The sequence below is a fragment of the Pteropus vampyrus genome, unplaced genomic scaffold (assembly GCF_000151845.1).
Source record: "Pteropus vampyrus isolate Shadow unplaced genomic scaffold, Pvam_2.0 Scaffold25, whole genome shotgun sequence".
Lineage (NCBI taxonomy): Eukaryota > Metazoa > Chordata > Mammalia > Chiroptera > Pteropodidae > Pteropus > Pteropus vampyrus.
Window position 1 is genome coordinate 11,650,213 of NW_011888806.1, and position 16,494 is coordinate 11,666,706.

Genomic DNA, 16,494 nt, shown 5'->3' on the forward strand with positions numbered 1-16,494 from the left:
GACAGCATTTCCTCTGGCTGGTTTAAACAGAGAGAATTTGTAGAAGACCATCGAGTGGCTTAAGAAATTGCCAGGACAATGAGAGAGCCAGTCTCCGAAGCTCTGTGGCCAGCAACTCTTCCCCTAAAAAGCTGCTCAGAATTCCTGCGCCTTGCTGACCAGTGGGCTTCACCACTACACGATCAAGGGGAGGCTCCTGAATACCAATATCCCTCCCCTCATTGTTTTTTTTTTTTTTTTCTCTATATTTGACCCATTTCCCCAGAGAGAAATTCTCAATCTTCTGCTTATAGACTTAAGTCTACCTTTCATATTCTGGAAGCCCTGTGGAGGCTGGTGGTGGAGGGGAGATTTGGAAGTCTCACTTTTGAGGATATAGATTTCCATACTTTCTTCTTTGCTCCCTTTCCACAGCTGTGTCTAGTGTCTCCAAGTCTATGGACTCCATGGCCCAAAGAGAATCAGCTCAACTTCTTCTACCAGAGAGAGGAATGGTATGAGACTGGCTCCAAAGGGCATGGGGATCTTGAACTCTTTATAATTATATTTGCTCTTCATATGGAATCTCACTCAATCCCCCAGTTTTTAGCCACACTTCTAACATTCCACCTGCAGACTGGCCTGGTGCTTCCACACCAGTGGCAGGGGTAAAAGGTGGAGGTGTCTTGTAGTGAGAAATACCTTACTTTTTATTGGCTTTTCTCCCTGACAACTACTTAATTTCAGCTTTCTTTGGTCTGCTACAATAGTTATTATTCATCTATCTACTTTCTAGATTCCAAAATTTTGTCGACATTTCATCTACTCTCTTTTCATCTCAATTTTCTTCTTTTTCTTTTTTAATCTCCCATTTTCCTTATTCTTTTGGCTGTATATCTTTTTAATTCCCTTACTGTAATTTTAATGGGGTCTTGGTAGGTAGTAGTAATAAACATGGTATTAAAAATATCATGTTTAAATGGAGATCCCTATTGTAATATGACCTACAATAATATTTACCAAGAAGAAGTTCTCTGGCCCTGCCCTTATTTATCAAGTGATATTGTTGTCAGTACTCCTAAGTATATCATATGAAGTTACTTAACTAGTCCCTGAGGGAGCTAAGGTCATTGACTCCAGCATTCCGGAACTGTTGGCCAAGCTGTGCCTCATAATAGCTTACTTGAGTGGTAAATGAGAACTCTGCCCAAAAAGAGATGTGTTGGTGCCAAAGAAAACATGATAATAAAAACATGGGCTTTACTTACTTCTTAAAACTTATTAAAGGATCATAAGAAAACTTAGACACTATTTTGTAGTGTTTTACTTTTTCTCTTTCAGTGTTTTTGTAAACTATTCACTTTGTCAGTACAGTGGTCATGATATTTCCCAATTTTTACAAACAGATTTTGTTTAGATGGTATAGAAAAAAATTAAATTTAGAGATTGGGAAAAATGAAGATACTATGAATTTAGGGAAAAACTATTCAGAAATGTTTAGACATGAAAGGAAGAAATATAAAGGCAAAACACAATAAAATAATTGATGTCAAACTAATTCACAAGAAAAATGGTGAAGATTTTTGAGACCTTTTGTTACAGGTCCCTGCTCTGCTTAGTTCAATCTTTCTCAGCTCCTTGAAATTAACCTGGTTTGATGAGATGTTTTAATGGCTGAGCTTTATTTCAAAATAACCCAATGGAGTGGGTAGAGGGAAGTGAATGGGTATATAGATTAAACAAGATTGGCTATGTGTTGATAATTACTGACACTGGCTTGATGGATTCATTCTATTCTTTCTATTTTTGTATTTTTGAAAAAAATCATAATAAAATCTTTTTTGTAATAAGATTTTAAAAGAAGGAAAATGTATTTAAAAATAAACTTTATTTTTTAGAGCAGTTTTGGAGAATAGTAAAATTGAGTGGGAAATACAGAGTTCCCATATATCCCTTGTTTTTCCCCATACCCTCATGCATAGCCTCCCACATCGCAGTGGTACATTTGTTACAATCGATGAACCCACATTGTCAGATTATTATCATTCAAAGTTTATAGTTTACACTAGGGTTCACTCTTGGTGTACATTCTATGGGTTTGGACAAATGTATAACAACATGTATCCACCATTATAATATCATACAGAATAATTTAACTGCCCTAAAAGTCCTCTTTGCTCTGCCAGTTCATGTCTCTCTCTAGCCCACTAATCCCCAACAAACACTGATCTTTGTACCATCTCCATAGTTTTGCCTTTTCCAGAATGTCATATAGTTACCACCAGAAATCACTTTTTAAAATCACTACTTAGGATTAAAATCAATATTTTGCCACATAACAGTTTACTTATGTAAAAATAAAAAGAATGCTAATATAATATTTTTAAAAATTAAAAACAAACAAACCTGGCTTTCCCACAAAAGCATGAATGAGGACTATGCAAAAACCATTCCAGAGACTAATATCCCATGTCAGGAATGATTACAAACCTATTTCCTGTTCACCCAGTTGAATCAGCTTCTCTTTGTCTCCCACGATGCTTCCTGATATTCTCTTAGACTCCTTTGAGTTGGAGGCTTGCATTGGACTTATTTTTCTGGCTTGATCTTAACTGTTTCCTTTAAGTCTCTACTCCACCTGACTGACCTGGGTAAGGTTCTTGCTCAGCTATCCCTACAGAATAGCAAACACTAGGCTTAGAAATAAGCCAGGCCATATACTTCCTTGTTAAAGAGGGATGCTTTTATTCTTTTCTTTTCTTTTCTTTTTTTTTTTTACATTTGCAATGGTAAATGATATAGTAATAATGAAAAGAAGCATCTTTTGAATGTAAACTTATGTGCCTTGACTAGTTTCATCCTCACAACAACCTTAAGAAGGTAAGCTTTAATATTATCTCCATTTTTAGATGCAGGCACTAAGGCAACAGAAGTTAAGGAATTGGTTCAAGTTTACCCTACTGGTAAGAGGTGCATAACTCTGGGCAGGGAATTAGGAGGCTTTGTTCTCTTGCCTCCACTGTAAACTAGTTATGTATCTTGAAGAAGTCTTATAAACTCCCTGGGTCTGATGGCCATGGGCTTGGACTAGCACTAGATTATCTTCTGGATCCTGCTCATTTCTGTGATTCTTTGTGTGGTGTTCACTCAGAAAAGAGGTACCTCTAAAGGAGACATGCCCAACCTTCAATAAGGCTCTTTTGAGGTATTGTTTTTAGTTAACATTTCAACTAAATGAAATGTGTTCAAGTAGTATATATGGCTTTACTTACTTTCTTTCATTCTTGCATCCCTAAATGGTTCCCCAGAGTATGATTTATAACTGAGTGGCAGTGGCAGTTTGTTTGCATGCAATGACTTCTTTCTCTAGGATTTCAGATGCACAATGCAATGTATAATTCATCAGGATCCTTTCCTTTTAATGCAAACATCTATCTGGAATCCACTCATCAATCATTTGGTAACTCTCCACTCTGCTTTTGTTATGCTTTTGAGGCAAAAAAAAAAAAAAAGCTAGACAAAACAAATTAGCACTTGTGGTAGCCAGCTGCCAAGATGGCACCCAATCCTTGCCTCTTGGTATTTGCATCCTTCTGTAGTTCCCTCCCACAATGTGCTAGCTGGTCTGTGTGTCCAATAGTAAATAGCATAAGTGGTATTATATCACTTCCAAGATTGAATTATAAAAGACCTTCTGGCTTCCATCTTTGTTGATATCTCTATTTTTTCTTGGATTATTTGCTCTGTGAGAAGTCAGCTGCCATGTCTGGAGCAATCCTATGGAGAGGCCCATGGAATGAAGAACTGAAGCCTCCTGCTTAAAAGCAGACCCTTGAGCCCAGCCATGCTTGAGATGACTGTAGCTCCAGCCAACACCTTGACTGCAACCTCACGAGAGACCTAGAGTTAGATCTACTGAGCTAAACTACACCTGATTTGGGGTGGGGGGGTAATTTGTTAACACAGCAATAGAAAATTACTTTTACAGATGAGGAAACTGAGGTGCTGACAAGTCTAGTGAGTCATCCAAGAACACTCAGCAAGCAAGAAAGTGATATTGCTAAATAAAGATCATAAGCGTACTTTCTCAGTTTTACATTATTTATCTGTCACATTTTCTTGGTCTCTTTATGAAGGCATTTTCATTTGAGTTAATGACATAAAAAGATTCTTAATAAGAAATTTTAATTTTTAAAGTTATTTATCATTCCTTGAACAATGAAGGACTGATATGTTTTTAATTTCCTTATGGTTTTAATTATTCTAAAGGAAAAATTTCATAAGAATTGCAAAAAATAAAGGCAAAATTAAAATGACTTTTGTGTATTTACATCTCACATGATGCCTAATTAGCAGGGTGACCAGGTGTGCTTAGTACAGTCCTGCTTTTTGCCTGTTGTCTGGCATGATTTTTAATAGTGCTTCCTTTCACTCTCAAGAGCAGACTATGAATTATATGTCCACTGTGGGTAGACCAAGTCAAATTAGTAATTACTTGTTTCCTACAACACCAGCTCCTATTTCAACCAGAGCTACCTGCTTGGCCTCTTAAAGAGAGTTTAAGCTCATTCATCTGCATCTCAGATTGATTCTGGCCAGATCAGGCCATCTTCCGTGAATCCTTGTTTAGGACACCTTGAGCTCAGAATCTTACCGCACTCTTGGTGCTCATTCTCCTGTTGGTAGAAAGAGCAGGCTTTGCAGTCAAACAAACGTGCTCTCAAACCACTGCTCAATGCCTTATCAGCTGTGGAAATGTTCTATCCAATCCAGTAGCTATTAACCACATATGGCTATTGAGTACTTTCGGTGGGGCTAGTGTGAAAGAAGAACTTAATTTTTAGTCTTATTTAATTTAAAAATAAGTAACCATGTATGGCTAGTGGTTACCATATTGAACAGCACAAATCTCTTTAAGCCTCACTTTCCACCCTTGAGAAACAGATAATTAAAACCACAATAAGATATCATCTCACACCTGTCAGAATGGCTATCATCAATAAATCAACAAATAACAAGTGCTAACAAGAATGTGGAGAAAAGGGAACCCTTGTACACTGCTGGTGGAATTATAAATTAGTACAGCCACTATGGAAAGCAGTATGGCGATTCCTCAAACAATTAAAAATAGAGTTGCCATATGATCCAGCAATACCACTTCTGGGTATTTTTACCCAAAGAAAACAAAAACACTGATTTGAAAAGATATATACACCCCTATATTCATTGTAGCATTACTAGTAATAGCCAAGATATAGAAGCAACTTAGATGTTCATCAGTTGATGGATGGATAAAGGTGTGGTATGTATCTACAATGGAATATTATTCAGTGCTAAAAAAGAATAAAATCTTGCCATTTTGGAAAATATGAATGGACCTGGAGGGTATTGTACCAAGTGATATAAGTCAAATAGAGAAAGACAAATACCATATGATTCCACATGTATATGGAATCCAAAAATACAAAACAAAAGAATAAACAAAACAAAATAGAAGCTGACATATAGATATAGAAAACAAGTTGATGGTTGCCAAAGGGGAAGGGGATGGTGAGATGGGAATTTAAAAAAGAGAGAAAGATATTTCAGAGGAGGACATGAAGCAAATTTAGGGAGCTAAGAAACCATGCTTTATGTTTTCTCAAAGATGGAGATCATCAGGTCATCTGCAGAAAGTGAGCAGTCAGAGGACAATCTGAGGACCTGATGAAAAAAAAAAAAAAAAACGAAACAGAGATAATGATACCTGCTTTCCAAAGTTGTAAAATTGACACTCAATTTATCATTATATTTAGATACTGGACTCTGCTAGATTCTGTTGCTCAATTTATCATTCTTCGGCTCTCTGCCTTGACACCTCCTTCTTCCTTTGTCCCTTTCAGTGTTACTGTACCTCCTGAAAATGCATCACATGTCCCACACCTCCCTTCTAGTGCCACCATCCTAGCCCAAGCTACCTTTCTATCTGGTCGATTTTGGCCTAAAGGGCCCTTCTACTTCACTCTTGCTCCCTTCCAAATCATTCATGACACTGCATCCTGAGGCATGTTTTAAAAAGACATATATTATTACTTCCCAACTTAAACTCCTTCAATGATTTCTCAATTATTAACCAAAGACAAAGACCAAGACCCTTCTCAAGATCCAAAAGCTTGCAATATCTCACCTCCCTTGCCTCTCCAGCTCTCCTTTCTCCTAGTTTTCCAGTCACACCATCCTGCTTTCTGATCATCAAGTGCAAGAGCCTTCACACACACAGCTCCTTTTGGCCAAACTGCTCTCAGTTCTTTCTCTTTGCATAGTTAGCTCCTACTTGCCCTTAGAATTTTCTTCTTCTCAGGAGAGCACAGTCGCCTGTCACCTTAAATTAAGTGAGATCAAGTCTCATTGTTCCTTGTCCCTTCAAGGTGCTTATCATAGTCTAAAATTTTATATTTAATCATAGGATCATTTTTTAAACAATTGCCTCCCATGCCTTCCTGCGTGCTGCAGGAACACAGGCATATGTTGTTTTAGGTGCTAAGAATACAACGGTGTATTTCTTTTGTTCACCATTGTACTCTTAGCACCTAAAACGACACCTAGCTCATAGCAGATGCTTAATATATATTTGAGCGAAGGAGTTGGGCCATGAAAAATGATGGATTTTGCAATAAGTAAAGTAAACTTGAAGTTAAGACAGCAGGGAAACAGGACACAAAAACGAAGAAAGGGAGGAGGGAGAGAGAGGGAAGGAGATAAAAGTTCAGCTTCAAAATAATCTAGAAATAACATTCAATATCAACACATATGTAAGTTTTGTTTTTATGACTAAGATGGAATTACAGTAAGAATGGATAGGTGATCTTTTCAGTGTTTAGAGCTTCTAATGTTCATAATCTGGCCCCGATTATGGTTTATTATTATTATCTTGCATATATTTTTCAAATTTGAAAAATGAACTGTATTACTTTTAATTAAAAAATTTTGTTTAAAAGTTAGGTTAAGATGTTGTTGCTTATATTAATATTTTCAAGTCAAGCATCACTTTATGATTTAGATAGTATGAAAAATAAGAGTACATTAAAGTTGCATCAGATATATTCATAATACCTTTTTACTCCTAGTTACAGAATATTAGGCTGAAGTAATCAGAGATGAACATTAAGGATGTGCTAATTTATGAAATAAATCCATTTTGTGAGTAAAAATATGAACAATCTGAAAAAAAAGAGTTAAAAAAGGCAAGAACATTGATAACATTTGATATACTGTATCTGAACATCATAGATTTGATAAATACATGAAAAATTTAAAAATAAAGTGGAAGCGTCATTGGATGGCTACAAGTCTTTGAAATTTTCAAAACAGAACAAACAAGAAAAACTATAAATATTCAGAATGAGGTTAACATCATAATGCATATAAGATACATTAATATGATGTAAAATCATATTAGAAGAATGACATTCATTAGAAATGTCCTGAGACAAATGTGTTTAAAAAAAATTCTTAAGGATAAATAGTAGGGAACTGGAAGAAACACACAGAAAGTATGAAAAAAATTCTTAAAAGGAGCTGACGCTTTCCTATCACATATAGGATGCTTCTAGGTGACTATGTCAATTTGAGCATCAGTTGAATTAGAATAAGGAAAATTGTTTTGGGGCCAATTGGTTTATTACTATGGCAGGAGCTATAAGGTTGGTGAGAAAGGGCAATAATTAGAAGGCAAAGATACAGGACTTGGAAACGGATTAGATATATGAAGATGACACAGAGGAGTCATTGGCTCCCATTCTTTACTTGAAAACACCTTTGTAGATGGTGATACTGTGTCTCTTCCTGAGAGGATGAGAACTCAGAAGGAGGAGCATGTCTGAGGGCAGAAATGAATTCATTTTGGAGCATGTTGAGTTTGAGATACTTCTCGAATAGCAAGATATGCTTCATTAGAAAGATAGGTATGGAACTCAGAAAAAAATTGATGGCGACAAAAAGATTTAGGATTTATTCATATGTAAGTAAAATCTGATACCATGGAAGTAATAACAACAAATTCTTCCAAGGATATTGTGTAGTCTTGCTCCTCAGAGCATGGCTTATAGACCAGTATGAAAGCCAGCATCCAAGATAGTCCCCACTACCAGGTATTCATGACTTGTGTAGTATCCTCCCACAGTAAATAGGGCTGACTTGTGTAACTAGCAGAATATTGTGAATGACTGAGTGTGACTTCTAATGTCTGGTTATAAAGGCTCTCTTGAATCACTAGCACTGTGGGAAGCCATCTGCTATGTTCTGAAGACACTTAAGTACCCAATGATCAGGAATCAAGGATTCCTTTCAACGGTCATGTGGGTGAGCTATACTTAAAGCAGATGACCTTCTAGCCCTATTTGGGCTTCAGATGACTTATCTACAACATCTTATCTACAATTTCATATGAGATGCTGAGCCAGAACCATCTAGTTCCTAGGTTTCCCGACCCTTCAGAGACTATGTAAAATAATTCATTTGCTGTTAAGTTGCTAAATTTTGGAATAATTTGTATGCAGTAGTAGTTAAGTAATACAATCAGCATCCATGCTGCAACCAGAAGCTTGCTGAAATTCAGACTCTCCATCCCCACACAGACCTAAGGAGTTAGAATCTGCATTTTAACAGAACCCTAGGCGATTCGTGTGAACATTAAGTTTGATAAACCAAGAGATAGAGAAAAAGAATAAGAGTGTCCGGGATAGTACTGATGGGGCTGTGGGGGTGGAGGAGCTGGGCAGAGAAAAAAGAGTGACAGTGGTAGAGGGAGAGTCGCTAGAGAGAAAGGAGGGACATCAAGAGAAGTAAAATAACCAGGAAAAGAATTGACAAGGCAGACAAGAGAGGAGAAATTTTCAAGAAGAAAGGAAATGTCAGTGTTATCAAATTGTGCAGAGAGGTTGAATGAGGGAAGAAGTAGAAAATGGCCATTAATGTTGTGATTATGCTTTTTAAAAAGTGTTCTTATATTTTAGAGTTAGATACTGAAATATTTAAGGATGAGATGACAATGTCTGAGATTTGCTTCAAAATACTATGAGAGGGGAGGAAAGGATGGTATAGTTAAATGAGACATGCTTGACCATGAATTTATAACTGTTGAAATAGGGGGTGGGTACATGGGACAAATAGTTCATTACATTAGTTGTTCTGTTTTATGCATGTTTAAAATTTCTCACATTAAAAAGCTTTAAAATGGCCATAAAATTGCTTTAGGAGGTTATGAATGACTTTTGTCAGAGTAAATTTATTAGTTATTAGAGCAGAAGCCAGACTGCAGTGGGCTGAGAAGGAAAGATAAGATATGAGGACAAGGAGTAGAATAGTCCTTTCAGAAGTTTGATTTTGAAGGAAAGGAGAAAGCAGAAAGGGAGACTGTTAACATGGAGTTGTTAGAATGAGAGAGGTGGTCGAAGTCTCCCTATAAAATGAAGGTAAGGAATAAAGGTAAAAATCCAATTATTATTGAACCACAACATCAGCTCCAAGGTTCTGAGTCTTCCAGTTGCTGTTATTTAGTTCTGTTTGAAGACACGGTAAAATTTCTTTGAATTGCCTTGAGTCCCAAATTTTGATAATACTTGAATTACCAGAACTGCAGTTAAAACAAATGTTTGCATAAACAGCTGTTTATAGCACTATGTTTAGCACTCAAGTGGTGACGGTAGTACCCGAGTTGAAAATTTAAGGGTTGTTTAATGAAATCTCAAACAGAAATGAGTGGCCAAAATTATTTTTCCTCCCCTACAGTTAAATACATTCAAGAAACAAAACAGGAACAATTTTAGAGAGTTCAAACCTTTGTAGTGAGCAGGGCTGAGTCACCCCCAGCTCCCTCTTACTGTGTGCTGGCTGTATGGTGGATGAATGATTTGGCATGAGTATAAAGCTCATGTCACAACCAGAAAGTGCCTGAACTAGTCTGATGTTTGTGTGGTTGTCCAACTCATTACAGATATATTAGCTGCTTAGTGGGGCATCTCTCCTTTCTTAGGCTCACTCCTTACTCCCTCCTACATTCCTGCTTCCACATGTTACTTGCAAGCCCCTTACTATTTGTATTAGCCAGGTTCTCCAGAAAAACAGAACCAATAGGATAAATAGATATAGATATAACTACAGCTACAAATTAGATAGATAGATGGATGATAGAGAGAGAGAGAGAGAGAGATTGCTTGATTTTAAGGAATTGGTTCATGCAATGTGGGAGCTGGCAAGTCTGAAACCTGCAGGCTTGAGACCTGGGGAAAAGTTGGTGCTGCAGTTCAACTTCAAAAGTAATTGCTGGCAGAATTCCCTCTTCTTCGGGAAAACTCAATCTTTTTTCAAATTAAGGCCTTCAACTGATTGGGTGAGGCCACGTACATTGTGGAGAATAATCTGCTTTACACAAAGTCTTCTGATTTAAATGTTAATCTCATCTAAAAAATAGATTCACAAAAACATCTAGAATAATATTTGATCAAACATCTGGGTTCCATGGACTAGCCAATTTAACACATAAAATTAACCATCATATACTTCTTTCTTCTGTTACAAAAAGCTGCCCAACTTCTTCCCCCAGTTAGGATATTAACAAGAGAATTAGGTTGATTCTTGGAAACTTGAAACTCATCTTAGAGATGTGTATTAATTTTTATGCTCTCATTATTGAGCTCTTACATTAGCATGGCCTAATTTCCACTACCAGGAATAGGATGTGTGCTGTGCTAATGGGAAATGATATATTTAGTATTTTGTATGATCATTCTTTAGTGTCTGTGTCCCTTTTATTGGATGAGAGCCCATATGAAGTGGCTGGATGAAAGTATCCTTTATGCTTATCCCTGCATTAGGAATAAAAGAGAGAGAAAATATGTGCGTGCTCTAGAAAAAAATCCATTATTTTACAGTTATTTATGGTATTATAATCAATATAATAACTTTCAAGTACCTTCTAGTTGGTATGCTTTGCAGAGGATAAAGTAATTCTATATTAGCCGAAGCCAGTGACTGTTCTTATGTTTGGTTCAATTCCAGTTGTGCTGTAGGTGACTCACTCTCCTCCATAAAGTTTAACAACTAAATTAACAACAAATTTTGGGGGGCAATGTAATTAGCACAATAATGGCAAAATATAATTAAAAAACAAGGGCAATCCTTTTCAAACCTTATATAAACACAATATGTTTAGCTGATAGGCAGTATTTTGAATTAGAGTAATTTTAATCAATTAGACATCCAAATTCCACAATCAATTTAATTTTCACAATATGTTAAGTAGCCATATTCAGTTTACCAAACAACATAATGTTGTGAAACCAGTCTTTTTGAAGCATTATTACATTTCTCTTTAATGCATGGGGAAAAAAATGACATTTTCATATCAATCTATTTGTTCCAATCAAAGATGAAGAGAATGACAGATAACATAGATTCCTTAAAGGTGGAGACCCAATATATTTCTCCAAAAAAGGGGATTTAACATGAAGTTTTAGCTCAACTGATAAAGAAAAATTGGCCGTTGTTTCTGGAGTAAACCAGAGAATAGCCTGGTCTACTGCAGTCAGGGGCAGCTATAAGATCTCCTTGGTGCCCTGTGCTTCTTTTAGCAATAAGAAGGGCAAGTGATCATGGAAATAGGGACATTTCATTCTAGTTCCTGTAGTTTTTTTCAGTGGTTTATTTACTTAGGCAGAGCAGCTTACCTTCATGACAAAAGAAATAATGCAAAGCTTTATAGTTTACAGAAAAATAAATACAAATGTTTCTAAACATATGAAGAAAACCATGCAAATTAAAATTATACTGACATATCATATTTCATCTTGATAGGCAAAAATCCAAAGGTTTGACAATTCATCCTGTGGGTAGATTTTGGGGAACAGCCACCACTACTAATCTTTGCCGCTGGGACTGCAAAATGTTCTAATGTGTGACATGGAAACTACACATATTTTCAAACAATACAATGCATTTATCTCTTGTGCAATTTATTTTATTTTTGTCTCTTCCCTTAACCCTCATCTATTTTTCTACGGATCTCTGTAGTGCTCGGTACCATGAGAGGCTAAGACTTTTGGAAGAACTTACTCAGGTTTCCTTATAGCTGCCTCAAACCACTAAAAACACCTGAATGGGTTGTTAACAGGCTGGTTGCTTTGATGGTAACATAGACAAGTCCACTAGACATGCTGGGTTTCTAGTCTGGCTCTCCTGTTTCCTGTTAAATCTCCAAAGTTTGCACATGTTGAGGGGAAAAGTTTCCTAGAGACTTTTAAATATAGGCCTTAAGTGATAAGATTACTGGATCCCTAAACTGAGGAATCAGCAGAATAATCTGAAGTGCTTTTAAATTTAATGCAAATTCCTGGACCCTAGTACAACTCAATTGCATCAGAATCTCAAGGGAGAGGGCTGACGATCTGTCTTTTGAAGATTCAACAGGTTGGTTAACCACTGACCATTGACCTAGAGCAGTTTCTCAAGTTGCCACATCTGATATAGATCACTGAGATGTTAATGTGTAGTCTTCTAAAATAACAACTGGAATAATAATAACAATATAACGATAGCTAACTCTTTTCTAGTATTTACTATGAGCCAAGTACTGTTCCAAATACCTCACATGTGTTAATTTATTGAATCTTCCTAACAATCTGATAAAGTATCTACCTTCTCATACCATCACCTTGGAGGTGGGGAGGAGAGATTTCAGCATATGAATTTGAGGGGGGACAAAAACATTCAGACCATAGTATATGTCAACTAATTGATAATTGGCAGAACTTAAAACTTAAACTAGCCTTAATTTCAAGTACTCTCTTCTTTCCACTATACACTGCAAATACAATCTCAATAAAGGACCAAATCTATATGTAGCCTTTATTATTAGTGACCATTTGTTGTAAATGTCAGAATATCAACTCAAATAGTCTTATTGAAAAGGGGAATTTGTAGGGTTAGGATATAGGTGCAGGGGTAGGTCATGCTCAGATACTGCAGGATCTCAGCAGACAGAAATATATCTTTTCCAATGTTTTAGTTTTGCACTCTTTTGTTTTGATCCCATTTTCTGACAGATTCTTTCCATTGGTGACAAAGATGGCCACCAATAACTCCAGGATTACATTCTACCAATTACCAACCCTAGCAAAAAGAGATTCACATTGTTTAGTCCCAACTGGATCAAATGCCTGCCCTTGGAGTGAATATGGAGTTAGTTCCATCTGTACTGTGCCCACTGGTAATGAGGATATACGTCTAGAAAGGGAAATTTGAGTGCCAGTGCTAGTAAAACATTAAAAAAGAGGGCTGGATAGATTAAAGGCAGCAAGTATCCTCGGCATAGTCCTTAAAAAGGAGCAAATGTTCAGAAAAATGTACGGGGAAGGGGCGAATGCCCCCAATTCTCTCAGCCATTCAGACAATCTGCCCATTCCCAAATCTTTTGAGATAGACAACAGTGCCGTTACATAAAGCTCCATAACTAGAGCGTGTTCATGATCTCACCACTGGATGATTCTAAATTGAAGGGCATTTTATGTTTACAAAGCCCTCTTATGTATGTTATTTCTGTAACCTTCACTGTGAAGCAAGTATCAGCCCTGAGGCCGAGAAGTGAGAGCAACCTATGGGAATGTGGGGGTGGGAGCTGGGCTCTCAACTTGGACTTCCTGCCACCTCTTTCCTAACAACGGCATTTTAATCCTACCAGTGGGACCAGAGAACTATAGTGCTCACAGGGCTTTTGGCCACAATAAGCAAAAACCTGGGCACTGAGGAGAATTCCATCTGGGCAAAGGAAATCATTAAGACAAAAGGGTGCGGCATGCCATCTGTATCTGCTTATGGGAGTGAGCAGGGAACCTGAACTAATGTGGCTACCCCAAAGGGCTACTTAGATATTCGAATGAAATTGCTGAAAATCTAGTTAGTCAAGCAGAACACAAACTTAAGAGACTGTCCAGAACTCAGAGGAAAAGGACAAAACAATAAAAATATGAAAGCTGCAAGTGGGATAGGAGCAAGGGATCCAGTCTGCTAGTAAGAGGAATTTCAGAAAGGACAACGGAATCATGGCAGAAGCAGAAATCAGAAATGATTAATTTCTTGGTTCAAAGAGAGATCCCTATCTGAAAATTAGGAGCTGGTACCAAATATCAGGCAAATTATTGGAAAAAAAGCAATATACCTGAATGTATTCTGACAGAATTTTAAAACGTTAATGGTAAAGAAGAAGTCCTATGAGCATCCAGAAAAAGTAGTTATCCACAAAGCAATGAAAGCGTCAGGCTAGTCTCAGTCTTCTTTGTAACATTCAGTGTTAGAAAGAATCTCAGCCTGGTACCTCCCAGAGAGGAGAGCCTGAGACAAGGGCTTGAGTGCAGGCTCTTTATGTACGGGAATGTCAGAGCGAAACAGTAAAGAAAAGTGGATACCAAATTGCATTTTGGGTTGATTCTTGCTGTGGATGACTGGACTAGGGCTTGAGGATTTCAGTGGGAGGAATCTCAGGATTGGTTACCTGAAGATGGAAGAAAGGAGTATTTATCTACCAGTCCCTTATTGGTTAAGAGTAGCTTCATTGGGCATTGAGTGCTGATTGAATTCCCACAGGACTCTGGCAGAAAGGAGAAAGTATGTGTATTGCTAGAAAGCAGTTTCTCAGCCTTTCTTTGCCTTTTATTACAGTGACTTTTTGAAAACTACAAGCCTGTTGTTTTATAGAAAAACTCTCATAGATTTTAAAATTTTTGATTAGGAAAAGCATTACTACGGGATCTAAAAACTGGGATTCTAACTGATGACTCACCACAAATTAGCTGTGGGTCATTTGCCTTCTCCCAACCAGTTTACTCATCTTTAAAATGGGCATAATGTTGCCTGACCCAGTTGTCTTACCAAGTTCTTAGGAAGATAAAATGAGACATTGGATATGGAATTATTTCTGTCAACAAGAGTTTGCTGCCACTAACCCAATGCCAACAGGAGTCCAGTAAAAAGGAGAAACTTTATTCCGGTAAACAGTTTGCAAACTAGGAAAACAGCCTAAGAGGAAACTGAGAGTACTTCCCTGAGACAAAGTGGAGGCCCATTTATAAAGTGTCTGCCCTGATCTCTGATTGGTCCATTTTTATGCAAATAAGGAATCCAAATTTGCATAGTTTGATTGGTCTAAATAGCATGGTTCTGATTGGTCAGAATCATGCATTCTGATTGGTCACTTTGGAGCCACTTTGGTCGGTAAAGATGCAAATGAGGATATAGCTATGCAGCTGTGATTGGACTAGACAAGTCTCAGCCCGCCCCCACCCTTGGTGGAAATATCATTTTAGGAACTCTTTTATAAGGTTCAACTCAGAGCCAGAAATGCTGTGCAGGAGACTTGGCAGCTCAGTCTGTGGCTTTTCCCTGATTTGCAATGTGTGTGAGAGGCCTTTCTAAACAATGTCTGGCAGACTGATTATGAATTTAGGATGAGTTAATCAAAAGGAGCCCTTTTTGACAGATATATTACTTTTCTGGGTCAGGACTTTAAAACTCATGCCATTATACAAAATGAAGGCATTTAAATTGTGACTCAGTGCTACCAGTTTTTAAATGTCATTATTCGTATGTGTTATTCTTCCTGATAGAATGCTATCTCTGTCTTCCTTTCCCTCTGCCCTCCCTTCCTCTCTTCTCTCTCCCTACACACACACACACACACACACACACACACACACACACACACATCCTTCTAGTTTCCCTAGAATGTGACATAACAGCATAATACCCAAAGTAAAGTAGCAAGAGGAAAATGTAATGTGTCAAACATTTTAAGTTCTATGTGGTTGTATCACTAGAGGCACCTCGCCTATTGCTTAATCCGTGGCCTTGTTCTGAGAAATGATAGATGTACAGCATAAAAGCATAACACTAGAAGGGATCATAGATAAATTCCAGGTCAGAGTGTTCATCTCCCAGAGGTGGCCTGACTTGCTCCTATGCATGCAGGCAACTCTGCTGTTTGGTGCTCTTTACCGCATACCTACTTCCTGAGTTTATGCAGGCCACAGGCAGTTCATTAAAAGAATGTAGTCAGTTTGGTCTTGTAAACCTCACAACAGAGGCCTTCAAAGGAAGGGCCAGCTTGGAGCTTTCCACAAATGGCAGCTCCCAGAAGCCATCCTGCCACTCACAGAGAGGGCTCTACTGGAAAGTAAGCGGAGCCATGAGGTGGCCATGACTGGTCACTATTACTTTATTTACGTATAAAACTTTATTTGGATAAATTTCAACCTTGCAGAAGAATTGCAAAAATATGAAAATAATACAAAAAACACTCAAATGTTTTTTATCCAACAATTCACCTATTGTTAACATTTTACTATAGTCATATCATTTTAAAGAATTGTAAAATACACAATATGTAAAATTTGCTATCTTAACCATTTTTAAGTGTACTGTTCAGTGGCATTAAGTATATTCACATTCTTGTGCTACTATCATCACTATCCATTTACAGAAATCTTT